General features: G+C 37.7%; 1 pseudogene across 1 annotated transcript; it reads left to right on the top strand.

Annotated features, from left to right (window-relative positions):
* Positions 1–21,536: 21,536 nt before the first annotated feature.
* LOC118006429 lies at positions 21,537–22,837 on the top strand (annotated as a pseudogene). The gene has a single exon (XR_004678070.1). The product of XR_004678070.1 is annotated as a glyceraldehyde-3-phosphate dehydrogenase-like (transcript).
* Positions 22,838–23,128: the final 291 nt, after the last annotated feature.

The following is a 23,128-nucleotide window of genomic DNA, read 5'->3' as shown; positions in this document are numbered from 1 at the left end:
TTGCTTATATATTTCTTCTTTTATTTACATGAATGCTATGCTATAGATACGGTTTTCTTTCAACTTTTTCAACACTGTCTTTTTAATATCTATCCAGTGACTCTATCTGCTGTGCAATATTCCACTGTATATATCTGCGATATTTCATTTATCCATTCCACCAATGATGGTACCTATATTGATAATTTCCAATTGCTATAAACCATATCAAAATAAGCATCCTCAAAACTATCCTTTCTTTAGGGTTATATACCTGGGAGTGGCAATGCTGATTCAAAGAGCTGAAGCAGATTTAATTTCAGTAAATAAAAGTGATGTTGTCTGCAAAATTTCTGTACCTATTTATACTCTCTATAGTGCCATATAAGAATTCCTACCTCCTTAGGTCATACAATGTCATACCACCTGATATTCTCCATCTTTCTAAACTTTGTCTTTAGTGTGTCTGTGGTGAGAAGACTAATGGCTTCAGCTCCAATGTGTAAAGAGCTTGGAGGTTGTCAGCCTCATCCTTACAAGAGAAAAGCTGGGGGGGAAAAAGAAAAACTAAAATTCAATAACTTTTCTTAGACTTATTAGAGAACTGAGGTTGTAGGGCAAACTGCAAGCCCAAAATCTGGAGAGACAGGAAAATCCAGAGTCACAGTCAATATCTACTAATCAAGAACAGAAGCCACTGGAACCATAAACTGGTAGGAACACTTAAATGGTGATTTTGAAATAGTGCTGGAAGCTGAAGATGGACTAGCATGAGGGTGAGAAATTCCTGGAGGCCAGAGTCGTAAGAAGGCTCCACATTTTCATGGATTTAACTTCCTGGAACACCATCAGGTTCTCAGTGAAGAGCCAAGACAGATCCCCTCATGGCTGTAACGGAGGCAGGGTGGAATTATCCACTATAAAATATGCCCAGAGCATTCTCCATCACAAAGGCCCACATGACAAGGGGAAAGAATTTAAAAGACTTTATCAGAGTTTCATCCTCCCTGAGGGAGGGAATTTCCCATAATAGATGCCCCTGTAGTTTCCTGTCCCACCTAAGGCTAGAAGGCAGATATAAAGTATTTCTAAGGGTCACGGCCCAGGGACACAGACCAGTTAAACATCGGAGACTTGATCATAATAGTATAACACACTTCTCTTCCTCCACATCTCACCTTCACACCCACAGGACTCCAGTATACTAACAGTAGGCTACAGCTGAAAGAGCTGCAAGATGCAGACTCTATCTAAGAAGGAGATCTTAGGGAAGCCCAAAGCCAACAGAGAATAGAAAAATAAGGATATTGAAGGAATCTGAAGCCTCTGGTACCTAACAGTACAGCAAACATTAAATACAGCCTAATTTCTAGACAGATTAATATAAAACTTCATATTAAGGCCTATCTACCTCAGTTCCAATTACCCAATACATGGTGCCCATTTTCAACAAAAATTATAAGGCATGCTAAAAAGAAAGAAAAAATACAGCCCAAAGAGGTAAAGCAAGCATTAGAATGAAACCCAGCTATGATAACAGATTTTGGAATTATCATGCAGTGGATTTAAAATAACTGTGTTATATTGTGTTGTGTTATATTATGTGCTTTAATGGGAAAAAATGGGCAACATGCAAGATCTGATGGGTAATGTAAGCATAGAGATAGAAACTCTCAGAAAGAACCAAAGGAAACACAAGAAATCAAAAATACTGTTAAATGAAGAACATCTCTGATGGGCTCATCAGTAGACTGGTCATGGCCAAAGAAAGAGTCAGTGACCTTGCAGATAGATGAATAGAAACTTCCCAAACTGAAATATAAAGAGAAAAGTAATTTAGAAAAGAGAACAGACCATCTAAGACCTATTGGACAATTTCAAAAGGTGTAACTCTGCCTGTCTGATGAATATAAAGTGGTATCTCAGTATTTTCTAGGCCTTTTAAAACTCTGTCCTAATCTTCAACATGCTGGTCCCAAAGTCAACAATCCAGTCATTTCAACCTGGTTGCCCCTCTCCATTTCCATTCCTCCTACCTGCTGCATTTATCTCTCCAGGCATGTTGTTAGCCTGTATTCAAAATCTCCACAATACTTTGTTTTCTTCCTGATGGGGAGCACTGTTACTGCTGGATTCTAGGGTTTCCACGTTGCTTCAAAAATTACCTTCTTGGGGGGCACCTGGGTGGCTCAGTCAGTTGGGTGTCTGCCTTTGGCTCGGGTCGTGATCCCGGCATCCTGGGATTGAGCCCCACATCAGGCTCCCTGCTCAGCAGGGAGTCTGCTTCTCCCTCTGACCCTCCCCCATCTCGTGCTCTGTCTCCCTCTCTCTCTCTTTCTCTCACTCTCTCAAATAAATAAATAAAATCTTTAAAAAAAAAATTACCTTCTTGGGGCGCCTGGGTGGCTCACTCAGTTAAGTGTCTGCCTTCGACTCAGGTCATGATCTCAGAGTCCTGGGGTCAAGCCCCTGGGCTCCCTGCTCAGTGGGGAGTCTGCTTTCTCTCTACCCCTCCCCCTGCTTGTGCTCTCTCGTGCTCTCTCTCTCAAATAAATAAAATCTTTAAAAAAAAAAACAAAAATTACCTTCTTTCTGAAGTGTTTTCTCTGCACATATGGGGCCTCCTGGAGACCTCTTTTTAGTCAACTGTCAAATTCTCACTAGATCTCCTCAATCCAAATATCGTTTCTCTCCATGTTTTGCTTTAAGCCTGAGATAGCTGGGTCTCTCTGTCTCCTTCCAGGTTTATCTATACTTTATCTATCCCACCCCCAACATCAAGGTAACTTGGAGCTTAATGTGCTCAACAGGGTTTAACGGCTCAAGTTAAACTTCCCATCTGCGCTCCACTCATGTCTGTATGTTCACCATTTACCTGCCATTATTCTGTGTATACAAATACACAGAGGTCCTCAAACAAATCTCAGGTCCTCAGACAAATCTCAAATCTCAGAAGCATGTAGTGTGTAGTATTTGGACATTAAAATTTAGTTCAGGAAGGTATGATATATTTCCAAAAGCCTGGACTGGAAAACAGGAAACAAGATTTGTCTCCACACTCTGCCCTTGCTAACTGCATGAGATTCATGAGCTTCATTAATTGAGCTACTATTTTTCATTTTAAAATTTGATAATAATCTACCTAGGTTGTTATGAGGATTATACAAAATAAAATAATTTATCTAAGGGCAATTACCAAAGGGCCTCGGATATAATAAATGCTTTAAGAAACGTTGGTTTACATCCTTAAAAAATAAGCTACAAAAGCTAGAATAAGTAGAATGTTGAGTGAAAAAAAAATTACTTAATTTTTAGTATAAATTGAATGAAAATAAAGCATTTTGCCATTTTATTTTTCTCCACTAAATTTTATAGTATTTAATCATCCATTTTAAGCCATCAAAGAGACAGACTTTCCCACATTCCTTTAGCTTTTCCTGATATACTTATTCTCATAAAAGTTTATATTTTTATAAGATTTTAAAGTATTACAACTAAATTTTTCATTGCTTTGGCATTCTATATAAACTCAGATTCATAAATGCATTTAGGCATATAATCAAAGCAACCTGAAGCTGCTGGACCCACTTTAAAGCTGCCATAAGAGAGTACTTCAGAGTTTCTTTGTAGGTCAAAAGAAATAATTCTAAATCCGTATACCTACCCAGTAACTCCCTTAGAAATCTGGAATTGAAAAGTCAAGCCAATACATTTCATGGAGATAGAGGATAGTGTGAAAATTTTCAATAATCAGGGTTTTTTTTCCAACCATAATCAGAATCTGTTAACCAAAGTAGTAATGCTACAAAACAACAATAAAAAGAAAAAGAAAGAAAAAACAGAATTGTCTTCCACTAATGCCTATAGTTAATCTAGAACAATTTGCCACAAAGTGTTGCTATAAAATTTCCTGGGTTGGCCTATGTGGCAAGCAAGGAATTAATCCTAGGAAAGTGCCAAAAGAACGCAAAAATGGAATTCTAACACCAATACTTAACATTGCTTGATCTTCTCTGTCACTGAAACAGACCAACCAGCTCTCTGTCACACCCTTGGGGGGCCCCCAGTCTGGAAGCCCAGGCTGATGGCAGAGTCTGTTCATCATAACTGGAGGGATCTTCAGCCAGGGCTCATATCATCAAGGAGTGGCCTGTTCTGATCATCACAAATTCAGCCCTCTATCACCTCCTTCCAATTTCCCTTAAATAGCTCAGCTTATCTAGGCTATATTAAGATAATGTTTTTTCAGGCATTTTCAGGAGAGTTGAAGAACTTAAGGATTTCTGCAAAACAAAACAAAAACCTATTTTAATTTTGTCTATTTATCTTTTAATTAACATCATACAATAGGTTTTTTTCTCCATTGGACCCAGGCCATAGGCACAACATTTGGTACAAAGTAAAAGAGTAGTCTGTGTGGTGTGGCTTAAGAATTTCTGAGAAAACCAGTACCCTCACTTGTGACTGAAATGTCACCCCAAAAGACCCACTCTCCCTTATCTCTTTTGCAATGCAAACATTCCTAAGACAACTAGGATGGACAGGGTCACTACACTGCACAGTGAATGAATTCATCAGTCACTTTTCCTCCCTGAGTTATGAAATAGCCAAAGCTGACCTTAGAAGTAAAAGCCCCATAGGTAACAGTAAGAGGCACAAAAGATCCTTCCTTCATCTTCCCAGACTATATTCAGCCAAGCCCCTCAGGCCTCCAAATGTCAACATTTTTTTTCTGTCTCAGGGTTGTCCCTAGTTTAGCCACTACTTGGACATTGCTATTAGTCTTTTCCTTTAAGGTCTGGAATAGAATAGCTTTCTTCATTACCTACTTGAATGCTGATAGATTGCAGAACTTGATTAATGTGGACTTTACCTTATTATTTAATAATTTTTTAAAAATCCTTAGAAGTGACATTGATAAAGTGGGATAAGACACAGATTAAAGGCCTTGTCTTACCCAAGTTCTGCCCAAAAGGAGAGTCCAAGACAAAGATTTTTTATAGGTTTAGAAGTAATCACAAGGACAAGGATTAATGGCCCAGGGAAAATGAGGAAATGCCAATTCATTACCAAAGGATTCGTTATCCAACGTCACTGCTAATAACTGGGACAACAGAGCTTCTTCCCATTTTGCAACTTCTAAAAAGCTTAGAAAATGCCCTCAGAATTGTCCATCCAAGAACTGACTAGAAGCATTTATCTATTGTCTCCTGTATCTCATGGTTTAAGGTTGCCCTCATGAGGGTGTTAATGCTCCCACACTTCTGAGCAACATGTGCATTCTTTAATGGTTCTTTTTTTCCTTTGAGAGAGAGAGTGGGGGCGGGGCAGAGAGGGAGATAGAGATCCTGAGCATGCTCCACAGGCATGGAGCCCGATGCGGAGCTCAATCTCATGACCCTGAGATCACGACCTGAGCTGAAATCAAGAGTCGGATACTTAACCGACACTTAATTGACTGAGTTACCTAGGCACCCCGTAGCTTGTGCATTCTTGAAGTTTGCTGCACTGGTGCAGCACAGAACAGAAAATGAAAGAACCATAATGCACGTGAGACAAGATGCTACCACTGTGATTTAAATTTGGAGCTTACACAGAACTGTCTGCTATTGTCTGCTATGCCTGAAAGCAAAGGTGAAGCGAAAAAGATGCATATCAGAAGTGTCTCATACAGGCACGAATCTGACAGCTATGTTGAAAACTGAATTCTACCATCTCGTAATAGAATTCTGTTTTACCAAATGAAATACTGGCCTTAATGCTGTCATACAATAGCCCATCCTAAGCCTCTAACTAGAATTTAACCTACAATGAACAAAATTGCCTTAAAAATTATATAGTCAGAGGGGCTGACATCAGCAAGATGGTAGAATAGAAAGCTCTGAACCCTTCTTCGTCTTATAGAAATACTGCTTCAACAACAATAATACAAAGACCAATTTTCTTTATGAGAAATACACAAACCAGTTAAGAGGCTCTTATAACCTAAGCCACCTTAAGCCAATATGAAACCAACTACATTAAAGTAGGAAAATTCATGTACTCTCTGACCATAATCCCTCCCCCTGGTACAGAACCCCATATTTGGAGCTCCCTGGGAGAAGAGAGGAATGGACCATACATACAATGTTCTGACCTTCTGAGAAGGCTACCTGAGGGAGTGGCTTCTGACTCATCTGGTTAGAGTACTAACCAGCATACCCTAGATAACCTGGAGGCTGCTAAGAACGGGAAAAAAAAAAAAAAAAAGCTGAGTGGTGTACTGCTCTCCAGAAAACCCGTGGGACATCAGACAGACACCCAAGAGAACAAAACAAAAACAAAAGCAAACACACACACACACACACACACTGGAAAAAGTCTCTAGGAATCTACATGCACAAGTCCAGAGAAGATAGATCCACAGAAAAGATTTGAGAGGCCCCAGAATGTATGGTCAGGCTGGTTGGCAATGGTATTTCCCTATATGAAAACAGTTCATAAGGATTGGAAGAGGTGGCTTTTTTTTCAAATGCAGGGATACCAACACAAAATTACAAGGAACACAAAGAAACAGGGGGAAATGACCCAAACAAAGGCACAAAATAAATCTCCAAAAACTGACCCAAAAGAAATGGAGGTATATGAATTACTTGACAAAGAATTGAAATAACTGTCATAAAGTTGTTCAATATGCTCAGGAACTTGATGTATGAACACAATGAGAATATCAACAAAGAGATAGAAAATATAAAAAAAAAAGAACAAACAGAAAATTTGGGACAGAAGAATATAATAAATTAAGTGAAAATTTTACTAGAGGGTCTGAATATCAAACTTGATCAAACCAAACAATCAGTTAATTCAAAGACAAATTATTAGAGCAAATGAAAAAAGACTAAAAGAGGAGCAAAAAAATGGGAAAAAATGCTTAAAAGCCTAAGAGTCTTTATGAGACATCAAGAGAAAGAATATACACATTATATGGGTGGAGGGAGTGGTTCCAGAAAGAGAAGAAAGAAAGGTGACAGAAGGCTTATTGAAAGAAATAGTGGTTGAAATTTTCACAAATCTGGGAAGAAGATGGACATCCAAATTTAAGAAGCACAATAAATTCAAATACAGGAATTCAAAGAAGTCCACATTGAGACAACTTATAATCAAGCTGTCAAAAGTCAAAAACAAAGAATTTTGAAAGCAGCAACAGGAAAGCAACTAATCATGTACAAGAGAAATCCATTAAGGCTACCAATGGATTTCTCAGCAGAAACCTTGGAGGCCAGAAGGGAGAAGGATGATATATTCAAAGTACAGAAAGAAAAAAAATGCTAACCAAGAATACTATATCTGGCAAAACTTTCCACCAAAAATGAGAGATAAAGACTTACACAGATAAACAAAACCTGAGAGAGTTAAAGACCATTAGACCTGCCTTATAAGAACTGCTAAACAGAGTCCTTCAAGTTGAAACAAAAAGATGCTAAACAACATGAAAACATATGAAAGTATAAAGCTCACTGAAAAAGTAAACATATAGACAAATACAGAATACCGTAATACTGTAATCATGGTTCATGTCACTTTTAATTCTGGTATGAAGTTAAAAGACAAAGTATAAAAAGTAATTATAACTATAAAAATGCTAGTAGATACACAATTTAAAAATATGTGATTTGTGACATAATAACATAAAGTGGGGGGTAGTACAGAGATTTTGTACATAACTGAACTTAAATTGTTAGCAACTTAAAATGGATTATTATAACTATAAGGTGTTTTGTGTTAAGCCCCATGGTAAACAAAGAAAATACACAGAAGAAAAAGAGAATGGAATCAAAGTATATCACCCTCAAAAGTCAACAAAAGCAAAGGAAGACAGCTTGAAAGGAGAAGAACAGAAGAGCTACAACAACAGACACAAATAATTAACAAACTCAATGTTCTCTATCAATAATTACTTTAAATGTAAATAATTAAACTTCCCAACCAAAGGACTGAATGGATTTAAAGAAATGAGATCCAACTCTGTGCTGTCTGCAAGAGATAAAGTGACTGGATGCAAATGGTAGCCAAAAGAAAGCACAAGTAGCTGTACTTATATCAGACAAAATAGGCCTTAAGTCAAAACCATCACAAGAGACAAAGAAGACATTATATAATAATAAAAATGTCATTTCGCCAGAAAAATATAATTATATACACACCCAAATTCAGACCACCTAAATATATGAAGCAGGGGTGCCTGGGTGGCTCAGCCAGTTACACATCTGCCTTCATCTGGGGTCCTGATCCCAGGGTCCCGGGATCGAGCCCCGTGTCAAGTTCCCTGCTCAGCCGGGAGCCTGCTTCTCCCTCTCCCTCTGCCCCTCCTCCCCCGCTCTCTGTTCTCCTCATTCTGCTCTCTTTCTCTCAAATAAATAATAAAAACTTTAAATATAAATAATTATAAATAAATAAAGCAAACGCTGATAGAACTGAAGGAAGAAATAGACAGCAACACAAATACAGTAGAAGATTCCAATACCCAACTTTCAATAATGAATAGAATACCCAGACAGAAGATCAGTAAGGAAACACAGGACGTGAACAGAACTGCAGACCAAATGGACCTAAAAGACATATATAGAACATTCTATCCAGCAGCACCAGAATATATATTCTTCTCAAGTGCACACAGTACAATCTTCAGGATTGTACTCCCCCTGCTCATGCGCTCTCTCTCTCATAAATTAATCAATTACTTAACTAATTTTAAAAAAATATAAAATACCTAGGGATAAAGTTAACCAAGGTGGTGAAGGACTTGTACACTGAAAACTATAAACATTACTGAAAGAAATGAAAGAAGACATAAATAAATGGAAAGACATCCTGTGTTAATGGGTTGAAAGATTTCATAGTGTTAAAATGCCCATAATACCTAAAGTGATCTACAGATTCAATGTAATCTCTACCAAAATCCCAATGATATTTTTCCAGAAATAAAAAAAAATCCTAAAATTCATATGGAATCACAAGGGACCCTTAATAGCCAAAACAATCTTGTGAAAGAACAAAACTGAAAGTATCACACTTCTTTATTTCAAAATATTACAAAGCTACAGTAATCAAAACAGCATGGTACTAGCATAAGGGCAGACACAGAGACCAATAGAACACTATAAAGAGCTCAGAAATGTCCATGTATATTCAGTCAAATGTTCTTCAACAAAGATGTCAAGAAGTCACAATGGGGGAAAAATAATCTAATAAATGGTTTGGTAAAACTGGATATCTGTGCAAAAGAATATAATTGAACCCTTATCTTACACCATACACAAAAATCAACTCAAAAATGGATGAAAAACTTAAATGTAAGATGTGAAACAATAAAACTCCTAAAAGGAAACATAGGGGAAAATCTTCACAACATTGGTCTTGACAGTTATTTCTTGGATATGACACCAACAGCGGACAAGCAAAGATAGACAAGAAGGAAAGCATCAAACTAAAAAGTCTTTACATAGCAAAGGAACTAATCAATAGAGTGAAAAGGCAATCTGTGGAATGGAAGAAAATATTTGCAAACCATATATCTGATAGAGGGTTAATTTCCAAAATATATAAGGAACTCCTACAACTCAATAGTAAAGAAACAAATAATCCCACTTAAAAATGGGCAAAAATATATGGATATTATTCAGCTATAAAAAAGAATGAGACCTTGCCATTTGTGACAATATGGATGGACCTAGAGCATACTATGCTAAGTGAAATAAGACAGAGAAAGACAAATACTATATGACATCTATGTGGAATCTAAAGCAAAACAAATGAATAAACAAACAAAAAACAGAAATAGAATCGTAAATACAGAGAACAAACTGATGGTTGCCAAAGGGGAATGGGATGGGGTAATAGACAAAATGGGTGAAGAGATGTGGGAAATAGAGTCTTCCAGTTATGGAATGAATAAGTTAGGAAGATAAAAGGTACAGCATAGGGAATATAGTCAATGGTTTTAGAACAGTGTTATATGGTGACTGATGGTAGCCACAGTTGTGGTGAGCTTAGTTAGCATAACCTATAAACTTGTTGAATCAGAATGTTGTACACCTGAAACTAATGTAACATTGTGTATCAACTATACTTCAATAATTAAAACTTTTTGGGGCACCTGGGTGGCTCAGTTGGTTAAGCGACTGCCTTCGGCTCAGGTCATGATCCTGGAGTCCCGGGATCAAGTCCCGCATCGGGCTCCCTGCTCAGCGGGGGGTCTGCTTCTCCCTCTGACCCTCATGATCTCTCTATCTCATTCTCTCTCTCAAATAAATAAATAAAATCTTTAAAAATAATAATAATAATAATAATTAAAACTTTTTTTCAAGTGGGCAAAAGACTGGAATATTTATTTCTCCAAAGTAGATATGCAAATGGCCAACAGGTATATGAAAAGATGCTCAAAATAACTAATAATCAGAGAAAGGCAAATCAAAAGCACAATGAGATATCATCTCATACCTGTTAGGATGGTAATTATAAAATGTAATAATTATTTTTCAAAAAGCAGAAAATAACAAGTGTTGATGAGGACATGGAAATATTGAAACACTTGTGCACTGTTATGGTGCAGCTCCTACAGAGAACAGTATGGAGGTCCCTTGAGAAATAAAAAAAATAGAATTATCATATGATCCAGGAATCCCTCTTCTGGATATTCATCCAAAAGAATAGAAATCAGGATACATGTACACCCATGTTCACTATAGCACCATTCACACTGCAGCACTATTTACAACCACCTGAATGGCCATCAAGGTATGGATAGATAAAGAAAATATGGTATGTACCTAGAAAGGAATATGTGTGTATACAATGGCAATAAGAAATTCAGCCATAAAAGGTGGAAATCCTGTCATATGCTACAACATGGCCTTGAGGACTTTATGCTACGTGAAATAAGCCAGTCACAGAAGGATAAATATTGTACGATTCCACTTACGTGAGGTATGTAAAGTAGTCAAATTCATTGAAGCTAAAAGTGAAATGATTTTTTATTTCCCATTCAATTTTCCCTCCCTTCCCCAACGGTCCTCTGCCTTGTTTCTTATGTTCCACATATGAGTGAAACAACATGATAATTGTCTTTCTCTGATTGACTTATTTCGCTCAGCATAATACCCTCCAGTGCCATCTACGTCAATGTCAGTGTTAAGTATTCATCCTTTCTGATGGCTGAGTGATATTGCATTGTGTGTATGTATATATATACCACATCTTCCTTATCCATTCATCTGTCGATGGACATCTTTGCTCCTTCCACAGTTTGGCTATTGTGGATACTGCTGCTATGAACATTGGGGTGTAGATGCCTCTTCAGATTTGTCAGAAGCTAGAGGGAGGGGGAAATGAGCAGTTGCTGTTCAATGGGTATAAAGTTTCATTTGTGCAAAATGAGAAAGTTCTAGACACCTGCTGTATAGTATCAATGCTATAATGTACACTTAAAAATTTCTTAACTGGGTAGACCTTATGTATTTTTTTTACCACAATAAAGAAATTATACAGTCAACTTTCTCAAATCTCATGCTGAATGATGTCTGTTTCCTTGAAATTTTTGGCATTTTCTTAGAACTCCATGTATCAAAGAAAATCAAGGCATTCCTCAGAACTTCTTATTGATATGGGTGACTCAATCTTTACTCCTTATTTTTTTTTAAAGATTTTATTTATTTATTTGACAGAGAGAGAGATAGCGAGAGCAGGAACACAAGCAGGGGGAGTGGGAGAGGGAGAAGCAGGCTTCCCGCCGAGCAGGGAGCCCGATGTGGGACTCGATCCCAGGACCCTGGGATCATGACCTGAGCCGAAGGCAGACACTTAATGAATGAGCCACCCAGGCGCCCTCTTTACTCCTTATTGATCAATAAATGTTCTTTACTTTTCTTTTTTTTAATTTAATTTTATTATGTTATGTTAGTCACCATACATTACATCATTAGTTTTTGATGTTCTTTACTTTTCTCTTAATGTCATCAAATATTAAGAATCTTTCCCATAAATCCTTTCAACCTTGGTACCTCCTCGATTTTTTTTTTTGTACACTATACAAACTACCGTAAGAGTCCCCTTCTATCTGGATCTGGTATGCCATATTGCCATTGAGCTCACTGCTTTAACAGTTGGAAAATCATTCTGATCAATCATTCATTTGAATGCCTTTGTGTAAGTTTGTAATCCTCTGGTAGATCTTTCAAAGAATCACTTACTCTCATGGAGACCTACCACTCACAGTGTTATTTCAGATCCCTCTGTCCATGTCTTTATCCTCCAGGACATTCTCAAAATCTCTCTATTTCTCATTCTCTATATCTCAGAGACCTGCTCTTGATTCAGTCCTTCCCCCCATTTTTCTAAGAAGTTGGTATGTCAAGCAGTGGACAATCTAATATTCAGTGCCATATATGGACTGTTTTCCCTTTCCATTATAAAACAGTAACACCCAATTTTTAAAAGGCTCTACTTAGAAGCCTTTAAGCAGCCATTCCTTCTCATGTTCAAGCCAAAGATGGTGTTAGTTGATTCAAATTGATTTTGGCACACTTTCTACACACAAAAAGACCACTGCCATTTTAATCTGCAATTCTATGAATTCGGATTACTTTTCTCCACATGTCAGCATCACTGCTAGCATCTGAGATAAAATCCCCCATGATGATTAGCTTATCAGATGCTGAGAACACTAGAGTGGGTTTCTCCAATTCCACTAGAATCTTTCTTTCCCAGCAGTACTTGTTATGGTCATGTAGTAAAATTAAACCACAATAATGTCTCTGTCCCATTACTCAATTTATAAAGAACAGAGATTTCCACTCTGCCCAAGCTCATAGAGTTAAGTACTTCTTTTCATGGAAACCCAGATGAAATTTCATGAGCAACTTACCATCACAGTGAGCTAAAACTGGATAAAATTCCTGCATAAAGTTTCAGAGCTCAGAAGAATAATCTTCCTCAAAATGGAACTGTCACTCCCTTCTCTGTACTTTAATCAGTATATCTGCATTTTCTGTTTTGCATCCTTAAATTAGAAATTACTTTCACAGGAATTAGGTAATGCTCAAAATCTTTTCCAATACGTTCTTAAGATTTGGTATTAAGAAAAACTCACACCTCATAAATATCCACTCACTTAGCCTTCCCTCTTTTTCTTAATTTCACATTCTTGGTATCTTTGTCATTAATGTATCCATATCTCAAACTTACTGTAATTTTTCACATTTATTTCCTTAATTACATAAGTCACATTTCCATCATTTCTTCAGTCATATATTCTGCTATCCAGCATTTCTTTAATGAAATAAATTTAATTTTTTAAGCCTCTAAGAAATATTAGTATTTTAATAACTTGTACAGAGATACATTATATAATAATATCTTCCTGGTATTTAGGCCAGCATCCCTTTCAGATAATGTACATGAAGACAAAATTAAAATTTCACATTTTAATAATGAGAGGGTCCAAAGACAGCAAGGTTAATTCCACCATCATGTTTCTGGCTTCATCTGCTCAGTTCCATTAAATCAAAATAAGGGTCATATTATGGCCTCTTATTACAGGAATGCATTAATATAAAAATTACATTAAAATCAACAAAGATAGACTATGAAACAACTGAGGCACATAAAACTCTTCATAGCAGAAGGGAATGGTGCAAACAGTAGAGCACCAAACAGTCCAATCTTCTAAGTCCTTCAAGAACACTGAAGCTATGAAGGGAGTGCTTAGAAAAGGAATACTCTCTTGGGGCGCCTGGGTGGCTCAGTTGGTTAAGCAACTGCCTTCGGCTCAGGTCATGATCCTGGAGTCCCGGGATCGAGTCCCGCATCGGGCTCCCTGCTTGGCAGGGAGTCTGCTTCTCCCTCTGACCCTCCCCCCTCTCATGCTCTCTCTCTCACATTCTCTCTCTCAAATAAATAAATAAATAAAATCTTTTTAAAAAAAAAAAAGAAAAGGAGTACTCTCCACTTATGGGGGAGACTAAATATCTTTATCCAGAAAAAACAAAATCCAGGTAAGGCTTTTAAGATAAATAGATGGGGCTTCCAGAGAGGAATTTAGGAAGTTTTACAGTGGTCACAACAGTGATGTCAATAGTCAGGGAGTAGGGTAAGAGTGAGAGGTGGGAACAGTAATACTATTCCTAACAATTCTAATTGAAAAAAATTTCTGTTAACTAGCCTGAGATTTGCCTTTCTTGAGAAGATAAGAGATAGAAAGCAGCAAGGTACAACCATATCTGCTCCTAGAGCACCACCCAAATTCATAGACAAAATTTCAGACTAAGTGGTCTAAGTCATCAGATCCTTTTATCCTTTATCTTAGACTTTTAATTTGTGCTTGATCTTAACTGACCCCCAAATAAAAGAGACACATAATTATGTGGTCCTTCTAGCCTTCCTCCAATAAGCTGGGGTGACTTCAGGAAGCCTCAACCTAACGGGACAACTAAAATATCCTAGGACCACTCCAAATACATAGAATCGTCCCAACTAAGGGTAAACTAGTAAGACACTAAAGTCAGGCCAATGACTGACTGGAGCTAATGAATGGAGCTAATGAAAACCACACCAGTCATACTCCAGTTCCAGTTTGCTTATCCATGCCATAAGCATTACATTTTTTTCCAGTGTATATATAGGATTATACATCATATAATGTCCCATACAGCACCTTGATATTGACTATTCAATTATTATCATTCCAATATCTGGTGTCCCATCCCGCCACAGCCTTCCATGTCCAGCATCCAACAACCCTGACTGAATCCCATCTTGAATACCATCCAGGGAATTTTAGTCACCAAAAGCATTAATCAAAAGGCAATCACATCCATAAATAAAGTAACGTCACCTCCAAGAAACCAAAAATAGCATCTGTCAAAGCCCAAAAGAATAACAGCTAAGAGAACAATGTTTTCAGTTATCTCATTTTCTAGTTATGGATAATATTTATGTTACTAATAACTAGAGATTTCCAATGGCATTTCAATGATTTTAAGGATGATAGAGAAAGTATCTAAAATTATTCTGATTCCTAATCCTGCCCATATTCTATCTCTAAATGTGGAAACTAGAAAATATAAGGACAGATAAGAGAGGAGAAATGTAGAAGAATCAAACAAGGTCAAAATATACCTAATATTTTTATTTATTTATTTTTATTAACATATAATGTATTATTTGTTTCAGGTGTACAGGTCTGTGATTCATCAGTCTTAAATAATTCAAGCGCTCACCATAGCACATACCCTCCCTACTGTCCATCACCCAGCCACCCCATCTCTCCCAACCCCCTCCACTCCAGCAACCCTCAGTTTCTTTCCTGAGATTAAGAGTCTCTTATGGTTTGTCTCCCTCTCTGGTTTCGTCTTGTTTCATTTTTCCCTCCCTTCCCCTATGATCCTCTGCCTTGTTTCTAGATGTCCATCAACAGATGAATGGATAAAGAAGATGTGGTATAGATATACAATGGAATATTATGCAGCCATCAAAAAATGAAATCTTGCCATTTGCAACAACGTGGATGGAACAAGAGGGTATTATGCTAAGTGAAATAAGTCAGTCAGAGAAAGACAAGTATCATATGATCTCACTCATATGTGGAATTTCAGAGTACAGCTGAAGTACAGCTACTTTTGTTTTGAACTATCTTTTGCTATCTAAGCAGACACAAAATATGATATAGGACAAAATTATCTAACAGATTTACACCAAATGAATGGAACAGTGGGGACCCTGAATACACTAAGAAAATGGCTTTTGTGTTCAAATTGCCAATCAACAAATGGAATGAGCCCTTGTAAGTGGGATTCACTTAAAAGTCATAGGCTATATAGAATTTCTAAGACATGCATTGTCCAAAACAATGGCCACCAGGTACAAAAATGACTGCCGAACACTTGAAATGTGACTATTTCAACTGAGGAAGCAAATTTTTTATGTTATTTAAATTTAATTCATTTAAATTAAATTTAAAACTGATACTCAATTCAATAATTAGAAAAATTTCAAGTATGTTTGAAACAACCTACGTACATGAGTCTACTTTTTCAACGAATAATTTTATGAAACATAAATTTATATTAAGTACTTCTAATGAAAATCTGGCATTCTGATTATCATGTGCTCTGAATGTAAAATATATGCTAAAATTTGAAGATTTGGTATGAAAAAAGAATGTAAAATATCTCATTAATAATTTTCATGTTAGTTACATGCCAAAATGATAACATACTGGTTTAAACTCATCAGTAAATTAATTTCATTTGTTTCTCTTTATTTTTTGTGATTACTAGAAATTTTTAAATTACATGTGGTTCATATTATACACCTATTGAATGAATAGTGCAGATTTAGCACATAATAACATTATTGCAACCCAGGGATTTCCCCTGGCACTTCACACAGAATCATGCAAGTAACTGACCCTCACTAAATACATGCTGTCTAAAGAACAACTGTCCATATATTTGGGCAAATATTTCTTGTTATACTCTCCAAAAAATTAATTTGAAAAGTAATTCACTTTTCAACAGAAAGATGGTTTTGGAGGTAGGTCTAGAAAAAGAGAAAAGGGGACATTTTTTCCTCCTCTTATTCAGAGAACCCACAATTAGTGGAGAGAGGTCAGATGAACTCATCACTACTTTATCAAGTCCTCACAAGGCTCCCAAGCATCTACTAGACAAAACACCCCTTCTCATTGGGGTTTTTTCCACCCTTCTCATCATGGTTGCATCCAAAAATTAGCAAAATTCCAACGAACTCTCCAATAGTTCTGAGGAGCCATGGGAAAGAAATAGATGAATGAGGCCAGAAGCAAGTTGCTGGCATTACACAAAATTAGCTGAGTCCTGGTTTTGTGACACATCAACAATGAAAAGTTGCTTAACCTCATTTCTTCATTCATAAATTGGGCTTAATAATAATAACCACCTGTTAGGATTTATTTGTTAAAAAAAACAGATTAAGTACTTAGTGCTTCAAACATAGTAGGAACTCAGTATATGATCGTTAGACGGTGCTGATGATTAATTATCATCACTGTAATTCCTACAACTATACCACTCTTTTGCAGCAACTCTAGGAAATCTTAAGTTCCTCTTAAATATTTTGGTAGTTCCCAGATATTCCAGGAATAAAACCCTCTTTTAGCTTTAGTTTCTTACTTTTCCTGCATGAAATTATCAATTAAGCTGCTGGCACTACAGAACCATGAACATAAAAAGAACTAAAAGAGGATTTCACAATCTCATGAGTTCCAGAAATTTCACCTTTTTCCAAAGGAATCGAAGAGACCCTCTCTAGGTATTTTTAGATACTCTGTACTGACAAAGATGTACTGTAGCCAAATAGGATAATGCTGTGTACATTTGTTTTATTCATGATCAGAGACTCTAATGTCCAAGCATTACTATAACTAAGGATGTCACATGTGATTATTTTATATTTTAAAGCAAGCAGGTAGCTCATAAGCCAGGGCTGCCTTATCAATTAGCCACTTGCAGACATAGTGCCTAGGACCCACAATACTTTTAGGGCCCCACAAAAAATATTTTAATACCTTTTAAAATCAGAAGAAGAAAAACACTTTCAGTTTAAAGAAAATGTTTTACTATATAATATTAACATTTTCCTCTTTAGACCAACACAGTCATAAAATACAATTTTTAATATTTTAAGGAGGAAGGGGCCCACAAAGGCAAAGCCTAGTCATAACATAGCCCTGCCAGGTAACCAGAAGGAGCAAACAATAAGAAACCAAGTGATGCAACACCACTCTGAACGTTAGGAATCACAGGCAGACTGGTTGCACAGACCCCCACTGCCAGCAGAGAAAGCATGAAGACACAATATGTTTATAGAAGGGGCAGACAGTTGCATCACTAGTTACAGAATGTATGTGGAGCTAATACTCCAAAGGGATGTTTTGACAGTTCTATATCAGGCTCTCCACCATCCATACACCTTCAAATTCACCTTTGACCATACACATCAGCACAGAGAAACTGGCCCCTAATATCTTGGCATTGTTTTCAGCCTCACTACTGTCCTGTTTTGCCCTTGGCATCCTGCTCTCACCTGATTTCCTTAGATTTCCTTTTTATATCTGCCCCTGTTGTCAGCCTATTGAATGATGACACTACTATGTCCTGGGCTATGACTTTTGCCTTGCTACTTCAGGAGGAATCTCCTCTCATGGTTCTACCTCAGACCACCCTGGGGCCATTCTGCCCTATCCCACCCTGCTCTTCCAACCCCTTGGCAGAAGTTTCATGCCCTCCAAAGCCTACAAAAAAATAAGAGAAATTTATACCATAAGTATAGCACCTAGGAACCAGACAAATGTGATTTTGAATTTCTAGTTCAGCTAAATTTCATTCAATCATTTTTGATACTCAGTTTATTTGGCTTTAACATGGAGATAATGGGAAGCACTCCTCATTGATTCACCCTGTTCCCTGTAAGTGGGAAGCAGTTAGTATATTTAATAAATGGTACTTTTTTCACTTCTGTTTCATATATAAAGATCTTGAATTAATTTATTCAACAAACGCTTATAGATTATCATTATGTGTATATATTATTCTAGATACCATAAACACACAGGAGATCAAAATAGAGTTCCTGACCTCAGAGAACTTATACTAATGTATAGAGGAAGACAATAAAAAAAAACAGTAAACAACATGTTAGATAATTAGATGATGATAAATCATTATGGAGGAAGATAAAACAGTGAGGGAGATAATGACTGGGGTGTGTATAGTTCTATTACATAAGAAGGTTAAGGAAAGTGACATGTGAACAGAGTCCTACAAAAGTGAGCAAGAAAATCATATGCATATCCAAGGAAAGAACATTCCAGAAGAGGGAAATGATAAGTAGAAAAGCACTGAAGAAGGGATATCTATGGCATGGAAAAAGCTGGAAGAGAAGCTGGTAGTGGAGCTTCCTGTGTTTTTAGTCACCATTGCTCCATCCATGAACAAGGATACATAGTTCATTTCCCACTTGAAACGGGAAGCAGGAGAGGGACTGAACAGGATGCAAGGTTGGGAAGCTCTATGGTCAGGTCTGGCGGTGCATTTTCAATTTCATTGCGTCAAACATTTTTTGAATATATGTAAGACTCTATACCAGCCTCTAAAAGAAGATAAAGATACAGAGAAGGTCACTGATAATAAAGAACTCATTTTGTCTGAAAAGTTGCATGTATTCAGAACTTTCTAAGCACCACTTTACATGTAACTACAAAACCCCTTCAAATAAAAACAAAATTATTTTTGGACTTCCTATCTTTTGGTTCATCTATCCCATGCCACATTGCCCTAATTAGTACAGATAATTGAAAGTTCACTTTATTTTCAAAGCAGAAAATAGCTAATTGGCCCACCAGCTGGGAAGTGGAGTGTTTCCAGATTGTAATTTTAGTGGTCATTTTAAGACCAGAAAGGACTCAAAAATGTCATTTAATCCATCTCTGTGCCTGCAAGCAGGAAACATCTCCACTTTGTCCTGGCGGACGGTGCTTACTGCCTCCAGTCCATCTCAATCAATGTGCTTGGCCAAGCTCTATGCCAAGCTGTACATGTCCATATCTTAGCACAGAGGGTACATTGCAGGGTATTTTCACATATTAGAAATTTTTCATCTCTACTCACTTAAAAAACAATACTATTCTCATATTAACATAGTAATTGAACATATAAATGTAATAAACTTCCAAAAAACTATTCCAAGTGACAAGACTTACTATATGTTTTTTTGAGTTGGTAGAAATTTTTTTGTTGTCTTAGGCTTTATAGAACTGGCCACGAATTTTTGTTTTTGGATGGAAAACTATAAGAAGGTGGTAAGTCCCTTTCCTGTTATTAAGGCTAAGCTAAGCAAACATTATTTTAACCTTTGTTGTACTTCTGGCTCACATTTTCTCCACCATTTTACTGGACTTTCTCTTGCATTGCCCAATGTTGGGTGTTTGTACTTTTTTTTTCCTCCTACATCTGTTTTTCCTCAAACTCTCTGCACTTTCTGCATAACTTTCATTTTCCTTCTGTGACTTTTTCTCCTGCTCCATTGTTTCTCTTGACATATACCAATAAGCTACATCTTTACATTTTTATTTTTACTCACTTTTTTGCTTTTCCTTTTGTTTCCACCTCTTTTTAAAATCCTACTTTCTCTCCTGCCCTGGTAAAACCAAGTCTCATGCCATTCTGAAATGTGACCATAGTCCTACCTCTCTCCTATGATGTGGTCGAGCCTTGGGCTCTCAGTCCATTTGCTAAATAACCAAGTTGGCCAGAAGAAGCAGAAGAGACAACATTCAAGTCTAGGGTCTCAAATGTAACAAATTACAAGGTTAAGAAATACTGACATTATACCACTGCAAACTTTCATTTCACATTTTATCTACAAGATCTAAGGAGAAAATAGGGTTAGCACCTGTATCAATAAGGGACTTATCAAAATGAAAGAAAATTTTACTTCCATTTTTAAAACTACTATATGATTTTTAGGTAGCATTTTTATGATTACTGAGTTAGAAAGAATATGAACTTTGATTGGGATGGCATTCAGATCTACAATATATTGGTGAACATTAGCAGTAGCCCAATGGATCGAACAGACCAGTTAGCCCCTAGGAGCACAAGCAGACTACAGCCCAGCTCATCTCTTCTACCTTATTAGTATTTCTTACTTAACATGCCTCTAATCTCGTAACTGACCCAACTCTACACAGATTTTCATTTTCTATTTCACCCTCTCAGATCCCTAAGTGAAATTTATAGTGTCTCATGAACTAGAAAAGTTAAATTGATAATAATCATGGTAGCCAGAATAATGAACCCCCAAACACACACACACACAAAGAGCTCTACATGTTAACCCCTGGAACCTATAAATATGCTATCTTACATGGCAGAGGGGAACTAAGGTTGGAGATGGAATTAAGGTTGCTAACTAGCTGACTTTAAAATAGAAAGATGATCCTGGATTACTTAGGTGGGCTCAATATAATCAGAAGGGTCCTGGAAGGAGGCAAGAAAAGAGAGGAAGAAGAGTCAGACTCACAGTGATTTGATGTGATCTGATTTGATTTGAAAGGCCTAACCTGCCATTGCTGGCTTTGAAGAGGAAGGAAGGGACCACAAGTCAAGAAGTGCGGACAGCCTCTAGAAGCTGGAAATGGCAAAGAAACATGATTTCCCAGAGCCTCCAGAAGAAACAACCCTGCTAACACCTTCACTGGAAACCCATTTTCAACTTCTGATCTCCAGAACTATAGGATAACGAATTTGTGTAACAACACTAAGTTTGTGGCAATTTGTTATAGCAGCAATATCAAATTAGTACAATAATAAAGCCATAAATAGTTTCATCGTAATCATTTTTAAATGTGTAATATAGATTTCTCAATGTATAATTTAAGTTTTTAAGCCTAGAATCTAAAATGGGCTTTTCCCCCACAACAACACTGTTTCTGAATTTTGATGTGATTTTCTCATAGCAAAACTGAATTTAAGAATATTACATTTAAAAATATTTTGAGGCTCTCTGCTCCTCCCCATTCGACAGACAGCCGCATCTTCTGGTGCAGTGCCAGCTGCGTCCCCGAGACACGATGGTGAAGGTCGGAGTGAACGGATTTGGCCGTATTGGGCCCCTGGTCACCAGGGCTGCTTTTAACTCTGGCAAAGTGGATATTGTCCCCATCAATGACCTCTTCATTGACCTCAACTACATGGTCTTCATGTTCCAGTATGATTCCACCCATGGTAAATTCCACGGCATAGTCAAGGCTGAGAACGGGAAGCTTGTCATCAATGGAAAGTCCATCTCCATCTTCCAGGGGTGAGATCCCGCCAACATCAAATGGGGTGATGCTGGTGCTGAGTGTGTTGTGGAGTCCACTGGGGTCTTCACCACCATGGAGAAGGTTGGGGCTCACTTGAAGGGTGGGGCCAAAAGGGTCATCATCTCTGTTCCTTCTGCCGATGCCCCCATGTTGGTGATGGGTGTGAACCATGAGAAGTATGACAACTCCCTCAAGATTGTCAGCAATGCCTCCTGCACCACCAACTGCTTGGCTCCTCTGTCCAAGGTCATCCATGACAACTTCGGCATCATGGAGTGACTCATGACCACCGTCCATGCCATCACTGCCACCCAGAAGACGGTGGACGGCCCCTCTGGGAAGCTGTGGTGCAACAGCCGAGGGGCTGCCCAGAACATCATCCCTGCTTCCACTGGCACTGCCAAGGCAGTGGGCAAGGTCATCCCCTGAGCTAAACGGGAAGCTTGCTGGCATGGCCTTCCGTGTCCCCACCCCCAAAGTGTCCGTCGTGGATCTGACCTGCCGCCTGGAGAAAGCTGCCAAATACAACAACAAGAAGGTGGTGAAGCAGGCATCAGAGGGCCCCCTCAAGGGCATCCTAGGGTATACTGAGGACCAGGTTGTCTCCTGAGACTTTAACAGTGACACCCACTCCTCCACCTTCGATGCTGGGGCTGGCATTGCTCTCAACGTCCACTTTGTCAGGCTCACTTCCTGGTATGACAATGAATTTGGCTACAGCAACCGGGTGGTGGACCTTATGGTCCACATGGCCTCCAAGGAGTAAGAGCCCCCTGGACCACCAGCCCCAGCGAGAGCAAGAGGAAGAGAGAGGCCCTCAGCTACTGGGGAGTCCCTGCCCCAACTTATCCCCCAAAACACTGAGAATCTCCCAACCTCCACCATTTCCATCCCAAACCCCCTGAAGAAGGGGAAGGGCTTGGGGAGCCCTACCTTGTCATGTACCATCAATAAAGTATACTGTACCCAGCCAAAAAATATATATATATATATTTTGAATACTATCTAGATATAACATTGTCTAAATAGTTTTACATATAAGGAAATGTTATCAGAAGCATTAAACTTTCTAAATAATTATTAAAAGATTTATATTTCATTCTAAAATAGCCCTAATAGTCTCTTTTCTAATTTTGTCTCATATTCTTTTTCATGGAACTGTTTTAATCCTAGATAAGATATTTGAGTTTCTCAAATATCAGACTCATTTCCACACAACCAAACTTTTAAAGTTAAGTCAATAATATTTGGATATATGTGAGTAAAGTT

The sequence above is a fragment of the Mirounga leonina genome, unplaced genomic scaffold (genome assembly GCF_011800145.1).
Source record: "Mirounga leonina isolate KUSES-001 unplaced genomic scaffold, KU_Mleo_1.0 Mir_96, whole genome shotgun sequence".
Classification (NCBI taxonomy): Eukaryota; Metazoa; Chordata; class Mammalia; order Carnivora; family Phocidae; genus Mirounga; species Mirounga leonina.
The sequence above is the reverse complement of the archived record's forward strand: the minus strand, read 5'-3'. Positions and strand labels throughout refer to the sequence as shown.